Source organism: Gymnoscopelus microlampas, assembly GCF_963454915.1.
Source record: "Gymnoscopelus microlampas genome assembly, chromosome: 13".
In the NCBI taxonomy this organism is placed as follows: Eukaryota; Metazoa; Chordata; class Actinopteri; order Myctophiformes; family Myctophidae; genus Gymnoscopelus; species Gymnoscopelus microlampas.
This window is the reverse complement of record NC_139950.1, coordinates 922,825-943,000: the sequence shown is the minus strand read 5'-3', so window position 1 is coordinate 943,000 and position 20,176 is coordinate 922,825.

Here is a 20,176-nt window from a genome sequence, read left to right as displayed (position 1 = left end):
GATATACAAGCTCATAGCGCGGCACCGAGTGCCGCGCTATGAGCTTGTAGATCTGCTATTTTTGAAAAATCGTGAAAATTATTCTTTTATATTTAGATTTATTTGGCTATTCCAAAATAGCAGATATACAAGCTCATAGCGTGGCACCGAGTGCCGCGCTATGAGCTTGTAGATCTGCTATTTTTGAAAAACCGTGAAAATTATTTTTTTACATTTTTTTCCAAAGAACTATTAGGATTTAGATTGTTTTAGAAGCGGCCTCAGGTCTTAATGGGTTAAGTCTGTCTTTGGGTTTTATGAATATTGAACCAATGAAAAGTATTAACAAGAGCTTGTGACAATATAATAACTCCATTGGATCCATTGGAACACAGGTTGTTTTTTTGTTTTGTTTTTTCCTGAAAAGTAACAGTTGTGGACATACCAGCATCAATATGCTGGTAGAATAGAAAAACCAGCACTAGGACCCTGAGACCAACGAACTACTCACATCATGAGTTTGTAACGTCTAGCGAGATTAAAGGTGCAGAGTAAGTGATTATTATCTTTATATTAATATCATTATAGCTCTATATTCTGAGTCTTTATTCAGTAACAGGAGTCTCCCGGTCTCTCTAGCTCTTTAGTAAACAGAAAATGCACTTACAGGTCAGGATTGCAGAGTGAAATTGGAAGTGACGACACAAAGAAGTGAGCAGACAGAACGGAACCACTATGAAATTGGAGCTGATTGCAACTGTACTCTTTACTGATTGGCTGAATTTGGCAACCCACCGAAAAACGTATTTTCTGTTTACTAAAGAGCTGGAGAGAGGGGGAGACCCAACAATCACACTATAGCAGGGGTCTTCCACGTTTTCAGGCCAAGGACCCCCTAGCTGAGAGAGAGATGAAGCAGGGACCCCCTCTATATCGTATAAAATTGTGTTTCAGATTCAACATTTTTTGTTCACGTGGTCTGCTATTTTTTCCCTCTACACCTATAGCCTCTTTGCCAAAAATAGCCGATCTACAAGCTCACAACGCGTTGTGAGCTTGTAGATCTGCTATTCTTGGCTAAAGTTCTCCTCAGAAAAGGGATTCTAGGGTTCAAGTGGTTAAGGTAAAATAAAAAATCCTATCACACAAAGATTTGGCGGACCCCCCTAGGGGTCCCGGACCCCCTGTTGAAGACCCCTGCACTATAGCAATGATTACTATCAAAATATAGAGGTTTAACTTTTTTACAAGACACTTCTTTGTTTTAACCAAAGAAAATATCACTTACCCTACCTTTACTGGATCAAAGGAAACAGCTGAAGCGTTTTAATAAAGTTTATTTCATAAAGATGGCGACCAAAAGCACAGTATTTACAAGATGTACAGTTTTGATACACGGTTTGTCAAATCTGCACATTGTCTTTACTCCCTGACCCTGAAGCACTGCTATATAGTCACCCTGTCCATTCCTAAGTTATTTGAACGGTGAAAGATATTGTTGTTGTAAATCCTGTGACGTCCTTTATTCACATTGTAGTTCTAGTTGTAAAGACAAGTTGGACACACTGTCTGTCGTACGCTGCTCAGTCCTATCATGTTACTCATTATTGTACAATTAAACTGACCCAAGGAGTAAATAAAATGTCCTGTTTTATCTGAACTCCTGTCCCGAGTTTTTCTATGAAACGCAAGACTACGCTGCTGCTACAAGAATGCTAACCGAAGCTAAACCTGCAGCTATACTTCAGAGCCCCCCCCCCCCCCCTCAGCTCTTTAATTCATATTTCTTCTACATCTGAATGTTGTTTTGCATATTCAATTGGATTTTTAGATCAACGCGATCAAATGATGAGTGATTCAAGTGATTTTAATCTTGTGTTGAGCATTTAAAATACCGTGAATGTGATTTTTTTTTTTACTATCTGACCAACATGAGAACTGTTTTAGCTGAATGTAGCTTGATTCGTGTTTTCTTTCCCAGTGAAGAAGTTTCCGCGTTTATCGAATACGGCACGCACACACAGTTTCCTGCCTTTGTGTAGCAATAAATAAAAAAATGCTTATCTACCAGCTCACAGCCCATCGCGATGCGTTGTGAGCTTATAGATTAGTTTTAAAGTAATTAATTAATATGGTTGCAGTGTCTGTGTTGATCTAAAATCTGATTAATCATTCAGGGGTGGAGGAAATATGAATGATAATAATTATAATAATAATCCTTGAATACCATCAATTTCTTCACCATAATAAAGAATACGATGAATACACATAGGCTATTATTATGTTGCATAATCAAGGAAATCCACTGTGCGTAAAGACGGTGTGTAAAGTATCTTGTTCCCTCAAATTAGTGAACAAGAAGTAATTTGAGGGCACGAGTTATTATTTTTCTGTCAATGGCCACTCCGGGGCTTTGTAATTTAGCATGCTTTTTAGGAAAGTTTAACTGTGCACATTTTATACTGTTATTCAGTGTGGCCACTAGATGGCAACATTAGTCTGGTAATAGTGGTACTCACTCACTCACCACATGTATTGACTGACTTAAAGGGATAGTTCACCCCCAAAATGTCATTTTTTTCTATCTATTAGTCACCCCATGGAGACTTGAATTCAAGGATATTTATTTGTTTTGTCACATCCTAAACCAATAATTTGATGACCGGCAGCGATTCTGGTAGGAGCCACAAAGGAGACTCTTTTTTACCGGAACACTTTTTTACCGCTGGTCATCAAATTATTGGCTTAGGAATGCTACCAAAACAAAAATGTATCCTTAAATTCAGGTCTCCATAGGGTGACATAGGGTGATCGATAGAGAAAAAAAGTAATTTTGGGGGTGAACTATCCCTTCAACAGAAATCGAGAATAATATATCTTAATAGCCTCCACGGGAGCGTACTCAAGTTCCCTCAACCCTATGTTCCCTCAGCCCTATGTTCCCTCAGCCCTATGTTCCCTCAGCCTTATGTTCCCTCAGCCCTATGTTCCCTCATCCCAAATTAGACCCTATGTTCTCTCAGCCCTATGCTCCCTCATCCCAAAATAGAACCTATAGTGGGGTTCTGTGTCAATGCAATTTTTAATTTTCATTTCCGATTCTTGTGAAAGTTTCGTCTTCACTACTAATTTGAAGGTAAGGGTCTATAAAACAATTCTGGTCGAAGATATTTTCACCCAGATAAAAAATTGGCCTCTAGGGGGCGCCGGCAGTTGCCAGCTCTAGCAAATATGTTAACTGTTGTAACTTTTGATTGGATTATCCGATCTGAACATATGAGATATGTATGGATGCAGGATCAGGAGTAGCATTTGGTAATTCAAGCATATTACCCATAGAATCAATTTATAATTTTCCAATATTGCCGCATATCGACAAAAATAGATATAGTAGGGGACCGTGTATGGGTAATTTGTTGTTTTAATTTCAAATTGATGTGAAAGTTTCGTTTTCACTACTAAATTTAAGTTAAGGGTCTATAGAACATTTCAGCACTCAGATAAAGAAAATGGCCTCTAGGGGGTGTCAGCGGTTCCCAACCCCACACCAGCCGTAGAAAAATATGGGAACTGTTATAACTTTTGATTGGATTATCCAATATGAACATAATGAGGTATCTATGGATTCAGGATCAGGAGTAGCAACTGGTACTTAACACATATTTCCCAAAGAAGCAATATTTCTTCTGCTATCTGCACATTTCCACAAGAATAGTCAGAAGAGGTCTATGCGCTAACTTATGTGTCGGAATAGCATTAATTTCCATTTTTGTCTCCACTACCCATATATCTACTTGAATAACTAACATTACAGTGTCTTGCTATATCAATTATTATTATCATTAATAGTATTACTTTCCATTTTAAGATAAATCATTCCAGAACAGCATGTTAAATGTCTTTCAATATAGGCAGGATTTCTATTAATTTGTGGCATACATGTTTTTTGGGGGTATTAAGTGGTACTGAATCCAAATCTGCTGTATGCCCAGCTCAAAATTCATCATTTAAAGATGGCGGCCACCACTAGGCTGAAATATATTACGTAAAACATATTTTTGACTACACAAGGCAGAAACTTGATTGAATTTAGCTTTTTAGGTTTTCATATATGGGGAATCCAATCCCATATTCTGATTTGAGATCAAATGTGAGGAACGTGTTTAAAACATATATTGGGAAAATTGTCATTTATAGGGGATATTACAAACAATTGGAACAAATCAGGCCTAAGGGGACCCGTGACAGCTGGAAGTCCTGGGTTGTCCCCCTTCTCCCCTGTACAGTTTTGATAAGCTCCAGATTCGAGGGCTGAGCAGGGCCATTAAGGGTATAAGTTAGATGGGCTCATCAGTGGGGATACAGTGAAGAGGCATGGAGAGGGTGTGGAGATCAGTGCAGAACCAACTGTCAGAACATACACTGTCTACTGGGTGTCTACGAACGGGTAGAGACGGAGTGTAGCAGGGATAGGGTTTACCGTTGCTTTTTATCTGGAGCTTTTTAACAGCTATAGGGGAAAGGTGAACAGTCCATGATGCCCTGTGCTCCATTCTCCTCCATATGATCCTAGTGTAACCAACCTCCAGGCCCACAAGGGGCCATGTCCCTGCTGCTATCGGACAGACAAGCATTGCTTTCTGTATTCACCTGTTACAGCCCATGTCATAATGATAAGTCACTGATGACCATTGGTAATATTACTTAGAAACAACCAGACTCTCCTGTGAGCCAGTCTGACATAGGGATATCCTTGTCTGCCTGACACCACTGGGGACTGACCTGCATCGCTACCTATGTCTGCCCACGAGCACCTATCTTGGGCATAGGAAGAGCCAGCAGATCCTCATGGAGGTCCACTTGGGATGAACGTATCCAGTGATACAGACCGACATAGGAACACCCCTGTCGGCCGTACGCATAGCCATGCACTACATGGAGTTCTTAGAACCACCATCACCAGCAACCGACTCGCATATCAACACTCTCTCTAACCGGCTCTGAGCACTCCTCCTGGGCTCACAAGTGCCCCAGTCTACAGCATTATTTATTTGGCAGCTGTTATGAGATGGGAAAGGGAATCAGCCGATGGAGTGCTTTCTTGGTCCCCATAACTTTGATCTTCCATGCTCCAAGTGCCCAGGGATCTATCCAGTGACCCCCATACTCCCCTTTACCCACCTGAGGGGCATCCTAGGCTCACTAAACTCATGAACCAGACCCCCTATTACCTCCAAACCCACCACCCACTCCATACCCCCCTCTACCCACCTGAGGGGCTCCATAGCCCTGTTACACTCATCCAGACAGTGGATTCTGATAGCTTTGCACCAACCTTCACACCCTGGCCCATAATAGGCCATGTCTCTTCACTGTATCCCCACTGAGTAGCCCATCTTCCCTATACACCTGATGGCCCAGCTCAATCCCCAGGTCAGGAGCTTTTCAAATCCATATATTGTAAGTAGGCTACTTATTGCACAGCATGTGTCATGGGATAAAGTTGGTTGGATAACCTATTCACCAATAAATTACAATTCATATTTGATCTCTAATCAGAATATGCCATTGTATTCCCCATATGAAAACCCAATAAAGCTAAATGCGATCCAGTTTATACCTGGTTTAGTCAAAAGTATATGTTGTTTTAAATATATTTCAGCATAGTGGTTGCCACCATCTTTAAATGGTACATTTTGAGCCATTGTCAGCCATTTCTGAACCATTTCTGAGCTGGGCATACAGAAGATTTGGACCCAGCACCCCTTATTACCCATACAACCATGTATGCCATAAATTAACACAATTTGCCTTCATGGTTAAGATTTTTGGAAATCTGACCTACATGTAGACTAATTTCGATTGTTGCCATTTTGGAAAATGGGTAAAAAAAACAAAAACATTTCAATCTGGTTTCTTGACACTCAAACCAAAATTGTTCTATAGACCCTTATCTTCAAATTAGAAATGAACTTTCACAACAACTTGAAATGACTGACTGGCCTAATAGAAGTTAGGTGTAATTTGAATTAATTTGATGTAAATGTCAGCCATCTTAATTTTTTTCCATACCAGAATATTCAAAACATCAATATTTTAACTCCAGTTGATTCCACACACAGTATTGATGTGATATAGCAATACAAAAAAACATTACACAGCAATTGTGGGATAATTAAGAAATTGATCAAAACATCATAATTCCGATTTTGGCCATTTTGGAAATGGGGCAAAAACAATATATTTTTTTCAATCTGGTTCATATATCTTCGAGCCAAATTGTTCTATAGACCATTATCTACACATTAGAAGTGAAAAATTAACTTTCACATGAATTTGAAATGACTGAGTGTCCTGGCACCCCATGGTGCCACCCTCCTTTACCGTGACTAAATGTAAAATGGTTCAAAGACTTATCTATAATGATTCAATCAAATTGATATTGGGCTGCACTTATAGTTACACTTAGTTAGTTAATTTCGTTGCTTTTTTTTTTTACAACAACACATACCGTACACAACATGTAATTGGAAACACAACAAAACAACTTTCCTGTGCTTTATGCACAGGTCAATTGACATTATTCTCGGGCTGTACAAAATTGTACAATTCTCTTCTGCAACCAATGACCTATTTCAGAGAAATGGAAGGTAAACGACAGCAAAAGTGTATACGTCTCTCTTGTTTTAGAGAAATGGAAGGTTAACCACAACATAAACAACCTTAATCACACCTTGGTCAATAAGTGGTACCTACCATGGTAATTGAAATAAACGTTAGGTCAATGATGAGCAAAGTAATTGGCTACATTTTGCACCAAAATCGATGATGTAAAGTATGAACTCTTTTGCAGATAGTGTAGGTTTCAGCCAGTCCACCGCAACTGGCAACAAACTGCAAAGCAAATGTCAGCAATGTATGAAATCACTTGACATCCACTCTGCAACCAAAACCCGGCATGTTCTCATAATGTACACCAAACGCACTGACCATTAACATAACAGGGAGATATTCTGAGCAGCACACACAAACACATAGTTTCGCTTTCGGTTAATCACAACAAAATAGCGTGACAGAAGCCACCACGTACATCACCCCGAAGTGTGCACCCTTCAGAGGCCGTGGACCGCGCAGCTACGTCTGCAGCCATAAATGTTCTGCCAAGCACATCCAACGTGCTTGTGAGTCTCTCGACCACACCACTTAAGTCTTTCTATGGTTCATCCTGTCCTCAAAGTGCCACAGTGTGACTGTGATCAACACAGTATATCTATAATATAATATTAATAACTCTCTTCTCATGTCCAGAAAAATGTATCACTTTAAACTCATACAGATCTGAGGTTCCCTTGTGCACCTCAGTCTAGTTCATCTGTGCCTGTCTTGTTGACACCGCCACTGAATTGGGTGAACTAGCTGAACTGTAAACATCTTGATAAGAAAGGACATCTACTGCACAGTGTCGATGTGGAAACATTTTAGCTGCTCGCCACTAAAATCAACTTAATCTCCTCCCTTAATATTTACCTACATGTATTGTCTTTATTCAAAAATTATAATATGTTGAATACTAATAACTTAATTAGGTGTTACATATGCCTTCATAGTTTCAGATTGAGACTTGCCCTACATGTATTGTCTTTATCCAAAAATTATAATAGTATTTATACTCACTTAATTTATTATCAGTTATTCTTATATTGGAGTACCAGCACTTATTAAAACATTGTCTTGATTGAAGAACACAGCATGTTTCCGTTCCGTTAACTAATGTGAGATTAGTCCTGCATAATTTAGTTCAATTTGGAAATATATATAGTTTGATTGTGGCCTCCTATTTAACACTAGACATTACACCAGCTTGTCACATCAATTTTGTTTTTGTCCACTTATTTCAATTATGTTAGTCTACGATGTCACTACACATAAGATGTAATATTATTTTACTAGTGGGGCACTATCATTATTTGATATTTTGAAGATATGCAGAATCAAGGTTACTCTATAATGTATTAGTGCAACTCATTGTTTGTTTATCAAAACAGAAAGAATTTTGAGCGATAGAAAATGTATTTGCTTACACATGTCGAGGCCCCAACAACAACGATTAGCAGTAAGTCAACCTTGCTTCATATATTCCACTGCTTGCTTAGAATGTGTGTCCTTCACCATGGCATAGTAGTTCCAGTGTCTGTAACAGATTTGTCAAAAGTCATGCATTTGTCAAAAGTCATGCATGAGGCTTGCTCTCTGGTCGCCATAGGAAGTGAGTCATCGGTAGTCATCGGAATAATTGCAGTTACAGTGTATGTGAGTCAGTCAGGCGGGCCTCTGTTCTGCTCCTGGCCTTCATCTTGTTTGGTTTATGACAACTAATGTTTGCACTATCTGTACTCCAAAATGCGTCTCGCCACTAAGAGAGACTACTAGCCCTTCCACGTAAAGAAATGATGAGGTGTTCAATCGATGCCTAAGTAGGGTATCAATACTTTTGACAATGCTTTTGGGCTTTCTGTCATTTGCTTACATTCTTAAAATTATTACGGGGCCAGAGCTCTGCTCTGGACACGTATTGTTATTGGCAGTATTCTGTCACTTCTGCCACTTTTCGCAGTTCTGGCTGAACCGCGCTGTCGCTTTTTACGAAACTCGGCCATATGGTAGATGGTCATGAAAAACGATCAAAAAATAATTCTCACAATCTTTCGTCCAAAGGTGGCGCTATAGCACTCAATTGAAAATGCCAACTTTGAACAGGTACAACTCATGCCCTGTTTGACCTACAGCCATGAAACTTGGATACACATAATGCGTCTCCTCATGCTGAACAACTTTCACCCTCTGACTTTTGACCTCTGACCTTTAGATCTCCCACCATTTTGAATTATATTTTTTCACTTATGGAAAATCCGTTGGAAATTTTTGTAGGCAGAGGTCCAAAGTTCAAGTGTTAAACGTTTCGTGCAGATTGCTCAAAAATCCCAGGAGGAGATAGAGTTTAACTATTACAGTTTTATGAAAATTATTCATTTGTGCCTAAAACATACATGCAGACTCACATTTCTTTGAAACTTTGCAGAAATGTACAGGGTCATTCCAAATATCACTGAAACCAATCTTACTCCAATTGGCCAAAAGGGGGCGCTATAGCAATTTTTTGAAAAGGCAGACTTTAAACAGGCATAAGTCATGCCTCGTTTGGCCGAAAGTCGTGAAACTTGCTTACACATGTGCCTTGACTCATGAGGAACACACGTATTGATTTGACCATTAAGCTCCGCCCTTAGATTTTCCGCAATTTTGAGCAGTTTGAAAAATACTTGTTTTTGCCAGTTCTGGCTTAACCGTGCATACGCTTTTTACGAAACTCGGCCATATGGTAGATGCTCATGAAAACTACCAAAAAATAATTCTCACACTCATTCGTCAAAGGGTGGCGCTATAGCACTCAATTGAAAGTGCCAACTTTGAACAGGTACAACTCATGCCCTGTTTGACCTACAACCATGAAACTTCGATACACACATGCGTCTCTTCATGCCCGACAACTTTCGTGGTCTGACTTTTGACCTCTGACCTTTAGATCGCCCACCATTTTGAATTATATGAAAAACAGTCATTGGCTCCTAACTTCTGCATTTTTTCACTTATGGAAAATCCGTTGGAAATTTTTGTAGGCAGTGGTCCAAAGTTCAAGTGTTAAACGTTTCGTGCAGATTGCTCAAAAATCCCAGGAGGAGATAGATTTTAACTATTACAGTTTTATGAAAATTATTCATCTGTGCCTAAAACATACATGCAGACTCACATTTCTTTGAAACTTTGCAGAAATGTACAGGGTCATTCCAAATATCACTGAAACCAATCTCACTCCAATTGGCCAAAAGGGGGCGCTATAGCAATTTTTTGAAAAGGCAGACTTTAAACAGGCATAAGTCATGCCTCGTTTGGCCAAAAGTCGTGAAACTTGCTTACACATGTGCCTTGACTCATGAGGAACACATCTATCGCTTTGACCAGTAAGCTCCGCCCGTAGATTGTCCGCAATTTTGAGCAGTTTGAAAAACACTTAAACCCAGGATTTTTCAGCTATTTGCGTGAAACTGTATCATCTGTGTAATCTCCTTTTTCATAGTTCCTTGTCTGTTGGTCCAATGGCGTCTCCCTTAAATGAGTGCCTCACAATCTCAAGGTCGCCAGTTCAAGCCTCACTTGATGCAGACTTAATTTAAGTTGAATTGCAAACAACATGACTGTATCAATGAATACATGTGCAAATGGTAAAGATAACCTGAAATGCTTATTTGAGAGTACGATTTCTCAATGTATGACATACTTCATTCTGAAAATAGCCGATCTACAATCTCAAAACTTTTCAGATAGCAACGTGTTTCTGAGCTTGTAGATCGGCTGCTTTCACTGTTTTCGGTAGCGAGGAGACATACAATTTCTCTATTGGTAAATGGTTTGTGAACGAGTGATCTTAGTGTTGGCTTGGTTCATGACAGAAGGCAAGAGTTTATGATCTTCAACAGAAAACATCAGCCTGGACAAAGCTATAGCACTATGGGCCCTATTCTGGGCGCCGCCTTACCCTTTATCCCTAAACTACTTTGCCATTTTTTCCTATTTTGAAAAACATTTTCAAATAGTTCAACTAGCCGATCTACATCGACAGGTTGTGAGCTTGTAGATAGGCTTTTTGAACTATTTGAAAATGTTTTTAAAAATCGTAAAACATGGCAAAGAAGTTTAGGGATAATGGGTAAGGCGGCGCCCAGAATAGGGCCCTATAGGTAGTGTTGCAGCCTATTAGCCTATCATGGGGCGGCCATAGCTGGGTGGTTAGTGAGCACGCCTAGGGAACCAGAGGCCCTGGTTGCCCCAGGTTCGATTCCAGGCCATCCCAGCATATGCGTCGATGAAATTAAATTTGTCCCTGAGCAAGACTCTTAACCCCTAATTGCTCACAGGTTCTCATTGGAAACAAGACCACAAGGACTTTCATGAACGACCTGTTAAAAGGAATTATCCTTATCCTAGTCCGAAGGTTGAGAGTTCGATTCCTGTTAATGGCAATAGGTTGAGATGTCCAATCTATCCATTCTGTTTCCATCTCTCTCTCTCTCATCAATCTATTCCGTTTCCATGTCTCTCTTCAATCTATTCCATTTCCACGTGTCTCTCTCTCTCTCTCTCTCTCTCTCTCTCTCTCTCTCTCTCTCTCGTCTCTCTCTCTCCAGTTTCCATGTCTGTCTGTCTCTCTCTCACTGGCCCCGTATTATCGCTGCTTGCAGCTATATTTGTTATTATTATTAGTACACTTATTATATATATATGTATTTATTTTAAACTAAAAACTCTACCATCTTATTACCGGTCAAATTGGCGTAATTTTATATTTAGTTTTGTTTGTCTAGAATCACTTCTGCTGGCTGGTCCTCCTAAGAAAGAAACACTGACTTGTTGTACACCATAATTAGTTTTAGCGAAAATATAATTACACAATATAGTTGCCCCATACCTAAAAATACAGATTAATTTGAATATTATTGTATGCAAGCTACTGTTTTCTTTATATTCTGCAGAATTCTCTGAAGAAACTAATGTATTTGAACGTAATTTTTCTCTCCTCACCTCTGACCTCGCTTCTCTTCTCTTTTCTTATTTTATTTTTTTTTCTTAAATGTCCTAGTTACCATTGTCCCTGATTATTTTTTTCTTACGACCCATAGTTATCACTTAATTTCAGACTGTTCATAACTATAACAAAAATAGCAGATCTACTTTGGTCACAGTACATTATTTCTGCATTTATTTTTATTATTCTATAGAGAATTTAGTCGATCTGCAAGTACACGTTGGGTCACTAATTTCAACCAGATTTAATTTCCACTATCCATGACTACATTTTAGCTGGGAGCATTCACATGCAAAAAAAATAGGTTTTTGTTTTCCTTTTCCACTGACAGTGTTGTGGGAATCTTATCAGTGTGTGTGGGCCACTGCTGCAGGCAGCTGGTAAGGAGTGAAGGTCAAAGCGCCTTCCTTCCCCCCCATTCTTTCAACTGTCTATTTTAATAACAGATTTAAAGAAGAAGCTATTTCTCTCCCTCAATGCATGGCTCAACAGCCTTTTGTAATTCATGAACTGTATTTATCTCCTTTTTTTAAACTCTGAAAGTACTGGTCAACCTGACGTTGGATAATTCTCAGGGGTATAGGCAAGGTGTCTTGGATGCACCTTACATGAATGTGGGGTATTACTGAGTTTCTTTCTCTCTCTCCCTCCCCCTGGAAAATATTCCCCTAGTGTCTCAGTCCTCAGGCCTTCACACCGTTCACTCAGAAGTAAATCACTGTGCCCAACTGAGTCAGACTCAAAATGGTACGCAGCCATGCACTTGTGAATGCACCACAGTAACCAGAATCAGTAGTACTCTACAAGGCCACCCCAAGCAGAACTATATGATTTGTGTTAAACCCAATTACATATATGGACCCAGGAACGGCAACGATCGAGGGGCACGTATGAAATATGTTGAACCACGGCCCTAATGTATAAAATGGGTGCGCATGTCATTCATGCGCTCACAATTACTAATGCATTCACCAATTGGGACACACATACAGCTGCAGCAGGCACACGGTCAGTCACCACTTAAGTCAGGCGTTCTACAGCCAGAGGAATGGAAAGTGATGAAGCATGTTAAATAGTCCAAAATATATTTGTGCAGGCATCACACAGACAAACCCCCCCCCCCTCCTCCTGGTGTAAAACTAATATTAGATAAATCTACATGCACCGAAAACCAAAGGTTATAATGTGGCATTTCAGAGGTACATACAATAAATCCATGTATTTATATACATAGCCAGGCATGCGCCGAACACCCAAGTTGAATTGTGGGTTATTTCTAGATGCATTGACATAAATATATATATATACTAGAGGGTCGGGGCGCTGCGCGCCCCTCCCCCCTATCCGCTGCGCGGTGCTTTGTGTTTGTTGGTCTCTATAATATATAAAGCCATAATAGGAGATGTTCCCAATGGAGCTATGCCCAAATATGGAGTGTGTTGTCTGACCTCACTTGGGTCTCGTTGGGCGGTGGTCGGCGATGACGCTAAGGAACAACATGGCCGACTGTAATGTTGTGAGTTTGTGTTGGCCGCAATTAATTATGCTGCGAGGGGGCAGATGTGTGCTGAGCAGTATGAAGTGGCCTACAGACTGCGCGTAGTAATTCTGCACGTTGTGGCGTGTCTTGTTAGTGACATTGATATGTTGTTTTTGTGTTTAGTCCCACACAGTGGCAGGTTTTTTTGGGGGGTTTTGGGTTTAGAAATGTATTATAGGATATATATATATATATATATATATATATATATATATATAAATAAAGACAAATAACTGTACAGAACAGTTGATAGTCAAACACCAGTGTGTCACGGTCCGCTCCCTGGACTGTGCCCTTATTATTTGGACCTTGAATGCCCTTATATGGTGTTGGACTCCTAAGGGCTGTTCTTTACGCCTGTTTAGGCCGTTGTTCTTTATGTTCTGCATTTGTCTTGTATTGTAACTCTGTTGCCTTTGCCTTGGTTTTCTGTACTCTTGTTTTGTAGTAGTGTTTCCTGTCTGCCTTGTTTGCTGTTTCCTGTCTTGTCTCACCTCCCTGTAATTATTGTAACCCTAGTCACCTGTGTCGTGTTTGCCTGTTAGCCTATCCCAGTGTTGATTGTCCAGTTGTGTTCACCTGTGTCTAGTTAGTCCTTGTGTATTTATACCTCCCTGTTCCCAGTGTTTGGTTGCTAGTTCATTGTTGAACTGTTATGTGTGTTACTGTCTTGAGTTCAGCTCCTATACTTTGTATCCCTGTCTTTCGAGTTATTAATATTAAACCCTTTGATCTAACCTATTCTGCCTCGGCCTCCTCCTGCACTTGGGTCCTACAATCTGCCCTGACTCAAACCGTGACAGAAGTGTAAAAAACAGTTTGGGATGTGTCCGGTGGTAACGAACATATACAGAACGGACCAACAGTCTGTGTGCAGCACACCTCCTGCTTACAGTTGATACAAACATGTATACTTAACAAAGACTGGAGTACTGGCCTTAATCGACAACATATAACGACAAACTTAATTGACAACATAAAACGACTTAATCGACAACATAAACCGACAAAATAAAACTTTAATCGACAACATAAAACGACTGTAGTACTGGCCTTAATCGACAACATAAAACGACATATAACAACATATAACAACATATAACGACACAACGTGGGCTACACGCTATCTTCTCCCATGAACCCGGTGTTGTTCGCGGATTAGAGAGCCGTGTAAACGCAGCTAGTGTAGTGTATCAGTAAACCAAGGATCATAGAACACAGAGAGACAGTGTAGTGTCTCAGTAAACTATAAGATCATAGAATACAGAGAGACAGTGTAGTGTCTCAGTAAACTATAGGATCATAGAATACAGAGACAGTGTAGTGTCTCAGTAAACTATAAGATCATAGAATACAAAGAGACAGTGTAGTGTCTCAGTAAACCAAGGATCATAGAACACAGAGAGACAGTGTAGTGTCTCAGTAAACTATAAGATCATAGAATACAGAGAGACAGTGTAGTGTCTCAGTAAACTATAGGATCATAGAACACAGAGAGACAGTGTAGTGTCTCAGTAAACTATAAGATCATAGAATACAAAGAGACAGTGTAGTGTCTCAGTAAACTATAGGATCATAGAACACAGAGAGACAGTGTAGTGTCTCAGTAAACTATAAGATCATAGAATACAAAGAGACAGTGTAGTGTCTCAGTAAACTATAGGATCATAGAATACAGAGACAGTATAGTGTCTCAGTAAACTATAGGATCATAGAATACAGAGACAGTATAGTGTCTCAGTAAACTATAGGATCATAGAATACAGAGACACAGTGTAGTGTCTCAGTAAACTATAGGATCATAGAATACAGAGACAGTGTAGTGTCTCAGTAAACTATAGGATCATAGAATACAGAGACAGTGTAGTGTCTCAGTAAACTATAGGATCATATAATACAGAGACAGCGTAGTGTCTCAGTAACCTATAGGATCATAGAATACAGAGAGACAGTGTAGTGTCTCAGTAACCTATAGGATCATAGAATACAGAGACAGTGTAGTGTCTCAGTAAACTATAGGATCATAGAATACAGAGACAGTGTAGTGTCTCAGTAAACTATAGGATCATAGAATACAGAGACAGTGTAGTGTCTCAGTAAACTATAGGATCATAGAATACAGAGAGACAGTGTAGTGTCTCAGTAAACTATAGGATCATAGAATACAGAGAGACAGTGTAGTGTCTGTTGAAGGGGGATATTTTGAATGCCATCAAACTCAGGAACAAAAGCTTCTCCGAGTTCAGAAAAAACAAAAGTGAGCAGCTACTTGAAAAGTGCAGAAAACTACGAAACGTAGTTACCTATTTGATCAGAAATGCCCAAAATAATTTCTTAAATGAGAACATAGAGGCAAACAAAAGCCACCCACAAAAACTGTGGGAGGCACTAAAACAATTAGGCTGCAACGGAAAAATTCAGACAAAATCTACAAACATTTGCATTATTTCAAGTGGCTCGCTCACTACCGACAACCAATTGGTAGCGGACTGTTTTAACAGTTTCTTCACCACAGTTGCAACCCAGTTGGTAAGCAAACTCCCTCAGCATTCAGGTCTGTATGGCCCCGACCACATTCAAGCTCACTATGAGAAACTAGGGGCTAAAAAATATTCTTTCTCTTTCAAACCTGTATTTACTGTTGATGTGCAAAAAAAACCTCCTCGCCCTACAGCCAAACAAGGCCACCGGCCTTGACAACATCCCCACCAGATTCCTCAGAGACGCAGCGGTCTCCATTGCTCCCATAGTAGCCCATATTACAAACTTATCCATAAGTCAGTGTCACGTCCCACAAGAATTCAAGTTGGCAAGGGTAATCCCTGTATATAAAAAAGGAAGCAAACTAGATCCTGGCAACTATAGGCCTGTTTCCATCCTTTGTTCCATCTCAAAGGTTATAGAGCGATCAATCCAAGAACAAATCAACAGCTACCTCAGCGAGCATAAACTGTTGTTTGAATTCTAATCAGGCTTCAGAACATCCCACTCCACTGACACATGCCTACTGTATTTGACCGATTACATCAAACGTGAGGTAGACTCGGGCAAATACTGCGGCATGGTCATGCTGGACCTCCAAAAGGCGTTGTAACACTGTAAACCACGAAATTCTACTTGATAAGCTGAAGGCGATTGGTTTTGATTGCACATCACTAAATTGGATGAGATCTTACTTGGAGGGTAGAGAACAAGTGGTTGACTAAACGGAACCATGTCCTCATCCCTCCCGGTGAGCTGCAGGGTTCCTCAAGGCAGCTGCCTGTAACTGCAAACTGTTCATGTTCGCTGATGACTCGGCACTCCTGATCTCGGGTGAGGACAAGTTGCAAGTCGAGGAAGCTCTCAGCTCTGAACTCTCAAAAATCCGTACCTGGCTTACCGATAACAAACTGTCACTACACCTTGGGAAAACTGAATCCATCCTATTTGGGACCAAACATTCCCTCAGTAAAATGAAGGTAAATGACTTAAAGGTCAAAGTCGATGACACGATCATCACTAGCAAAGAAGAGATTACCTATTTGGGATGTATTCTTGACAAACACCTGACAGGTGAAAGCATGGCAACAAAGGTGTTCAAAGGAGTAAACCAGAGAACCAGATTTATGGGCAGAGTTTCCTCTTTTGTCAACCCTCAGGCACTCAGGACCCTCTCAGGGGCCCTGATTCAGCCCCTTTTTGACTATGCTAGCTCCTCTTGGTACTCCAACACCTCAGTGTCACTGAAGACTAAGCTTCAAACCTCCCAAAACAAACTGATTCGACTACTTCTCGGACTAGGGCCCATGACCCACCTCTCTCCCACTCACTATGCCAGCCTAGGTTGGCTCAGGGTGGAAGACAGGGTTATACAACTAAAAATGGGACTGGTCTTCAAAATTGTAAATGCAGATTTGCCCGAAATGCCCCCTATACCCGCATATCTGTATAAGTACCTCGAAAAAGTTAGTGACACCCACAGTCACAAAACTAGAGGGAGCGTAAACAACAATCTGGTAACACCCACCCATAAAACAAACATGGGCAAATTCTCCTTCTATAGCACAGCCACCAAGGAATGGAATAGTCTAACCCCATCCCTCAAAAAATGCAGTTCGCTGGGCTCATTCAATACAGTGTATCTGTCTGTCTTCTAATGTCCCCATGAATTGAGTATGTGAGCATTGATATATGTGTATCAGTACAGTATATATATATATATATATATATCAATTGAGTATGTGAGGATCCCATTTGAAACAAGCCATTGTGGCTTTCCCTGGGCGAACCCATTTTAGTTGACCTTGTATTGTAAACTGTACTTCCATGTGCTTTTTCTCTGCAAACTTCTAAATAAAGTATTCAATCAATCAATCAATCAAACAAACAAACAAACAAACAGGTGCACCGTTGCTCCAATATGCACCAAACTTGGCAAAGCCACTGTTCAGGGGTCTGCCATGAGAACAGTCACACCACTTGGGCCACTCATAGCCCCTATAGGGACCCCGAGGCGCCAGGTGCCACTGATGCCCCAATAGGCTCTATGCACAGCAGCCATATTGGAAAGTAATTGGGCTTCTTCTTACTTCCTTCACAGGTGTTACCAATGGTACTAATGAAGGCTCTGTTCCATTCTGGTCAGGGTGCTGATATCGTGCATGTTGGCTCACTAGAAACTCAGAGTTATGGGGGTCCTTGAAAATAAGACAACCACTATGCCACACTAAATGGTAACACCTGTGAAGGAAGTAAGGAAGGGGCCCAATTCATTCCCAATATGGCTGCTGTGCATAGAGCCTATCCACATCAAATGTGGCACAAACAGTGTTCAGGGGTCTGGCATGAGAATATAGTCACACCAGAAAACCTAAACTGCACAGATATGGGCGGGGTGCTACAGCAGTGTTACACCAATGTCTACTTCAAATGGCCATAACTCGGTGACCATTGCTCCAATCAGGGCAATATCGTGGCTTCAAAATCTAGTATCTTAAACCCCAGCGTCCTTAATGAGGGGAAGGCTTTCACAGAAAACAGCCGATCCACAAGCTCACAAGCTCACAAGCTTGTCGATCGGCTATTTTCAGCGAAAGCTTTACCCACAACAACCCAAGACACTAATTTTGAGTCCTTTTTTGTTTTTTTGGTCTGTTACATCATGGGCTGATCTGTGCAAAACACATTCATTTCTTTCTACCACTCCTACAGATTTTGTCCTGATTTTGACCTCATGCAAATCGGTACACATTGTGTCTGTACTAGAGCCATTTGAAAATAGCCGATCTACAAGCTCACAATGGGTCGCATCGAGCTTGTAGATCGGCTATTATCAAAAGATTTGTACACATTTTATACATTTGAAAACTTGTGAAATGGGATATTCTGCATAATGAGTACTTTCTACTTTTGGTACTTTAAGTACATTTTGATACCAATACTTTTGTACTTTAATTGAAGTAAATTTAGAATTCCGGACGTTTACTTGTATTTCTATATTGCAGTATTGATACTTTTACTTAAGTACAATATTTGAGTACTTTTTCCACCACTGCTGACTAGTGCCGGCCGTAGAAGTACGTGCAGTGACAAATATCACCGTCCTCACCCGGCTACCCTCCCCCGAACACGGGTCAATTGTGTGTAGACACTCGACAATGCCGGACGCACCATGGGGTGGATTCAAACCCCCAGCCTCCGCTGTGGTGGGCACTGGGCAGGCACTTTGCACTTTACCACTGTGCCACCCAAGCGGAGGCTCTTTATCCAGAGCCACTTACAGTATACAAACTATAAGATGCCAGGTCAACAATTTACTATTTAGGCACTTAACAGAGGCTCTTTCTGGGCTTGTCGTTGACCGAGCCATCCTGCTCATCCAAATTAGGATGAGCAGGTATTTATCACACTTAAACAGGTAAGCTACTATAGAGAACGGGCGTAGGGAGGAGTCTAGCTAGCTACCAGTGACGTGGGGTGCTCCTTCCATTCCGACATCTCACCACTCCGACTAGTGGCTTCCGCGTGCGGTTAAGGTTAGGGTTAGGGTTAGGGTTAGGTATAGGGTTAGTCAACGTCGGAAAGGCGAAAAGGAGAAATGCACCCCGGTGACGTAGTTCCGGTGGCCATCTTAGTTAGGGTCGTATCAACAACAACATTGACAGTTACTCACAACGTGTCCTGACCGCACAGTCTGTATAAAGTCTACAACACATTTATTGGTAAAGGACAGAAGATGGACCGGGCAATGCGTGACAGAGACATACCATACAGAGAGAAGATGAATACGGACGCAAAGGCACACTACCTGGAAAAAATGTCATTACATCTGTGCCCCAGATCATGTAATGACAGTGTGTCCAGTCAGAGTCACAATCATTCATTTCATAGACTGGTTCACCAGAACCGAAAATAAAATATAGTCATCTTGAGTACTGATTATTTACATATTATTATTAATATTATTAGCGAAGTATTATTATTATTATTATTATTATTATTATTATTATTATTATTATTATTATTATTATTATTATTATTATTATATTGTTCATTCATTAAAGGTAGGGTAAGTGATTTGCAATTATTCAAATAATTCAGGATAGAAAACTCAATCAGGATATAGATTAAACAAGTACAATTGGAAGTGATGACACTAAGAAATGAGCATGCAAAATTGGAACTGGAACACTATAGAGCGTCGCAGTTCCCGCCCACTTCCAGTTGCCGGAAGTAAATACTCAATGCATTTTTCCCATTGACTTTTCCGAAAATATTTATATAAATTAATTTAAGCCTAGAATCAAGCTATCCAGGATCCTGGTGAATCATGACCATAAAACGTTTGATTCTGTGAAAAAAACTTTTTTGAAAACGGCAAAACAAAGGGTATTTATTAAACATAGTATATCATATCATTAAATATAAAATTTTAAAAATCACAGAAAAAAAGGTTTTATGGTCATGATTCACCAGAATCCTGGATGGCTTGATTCTAGGCTTAAATTCATTGATATAAATATTTTTGGAAAAGT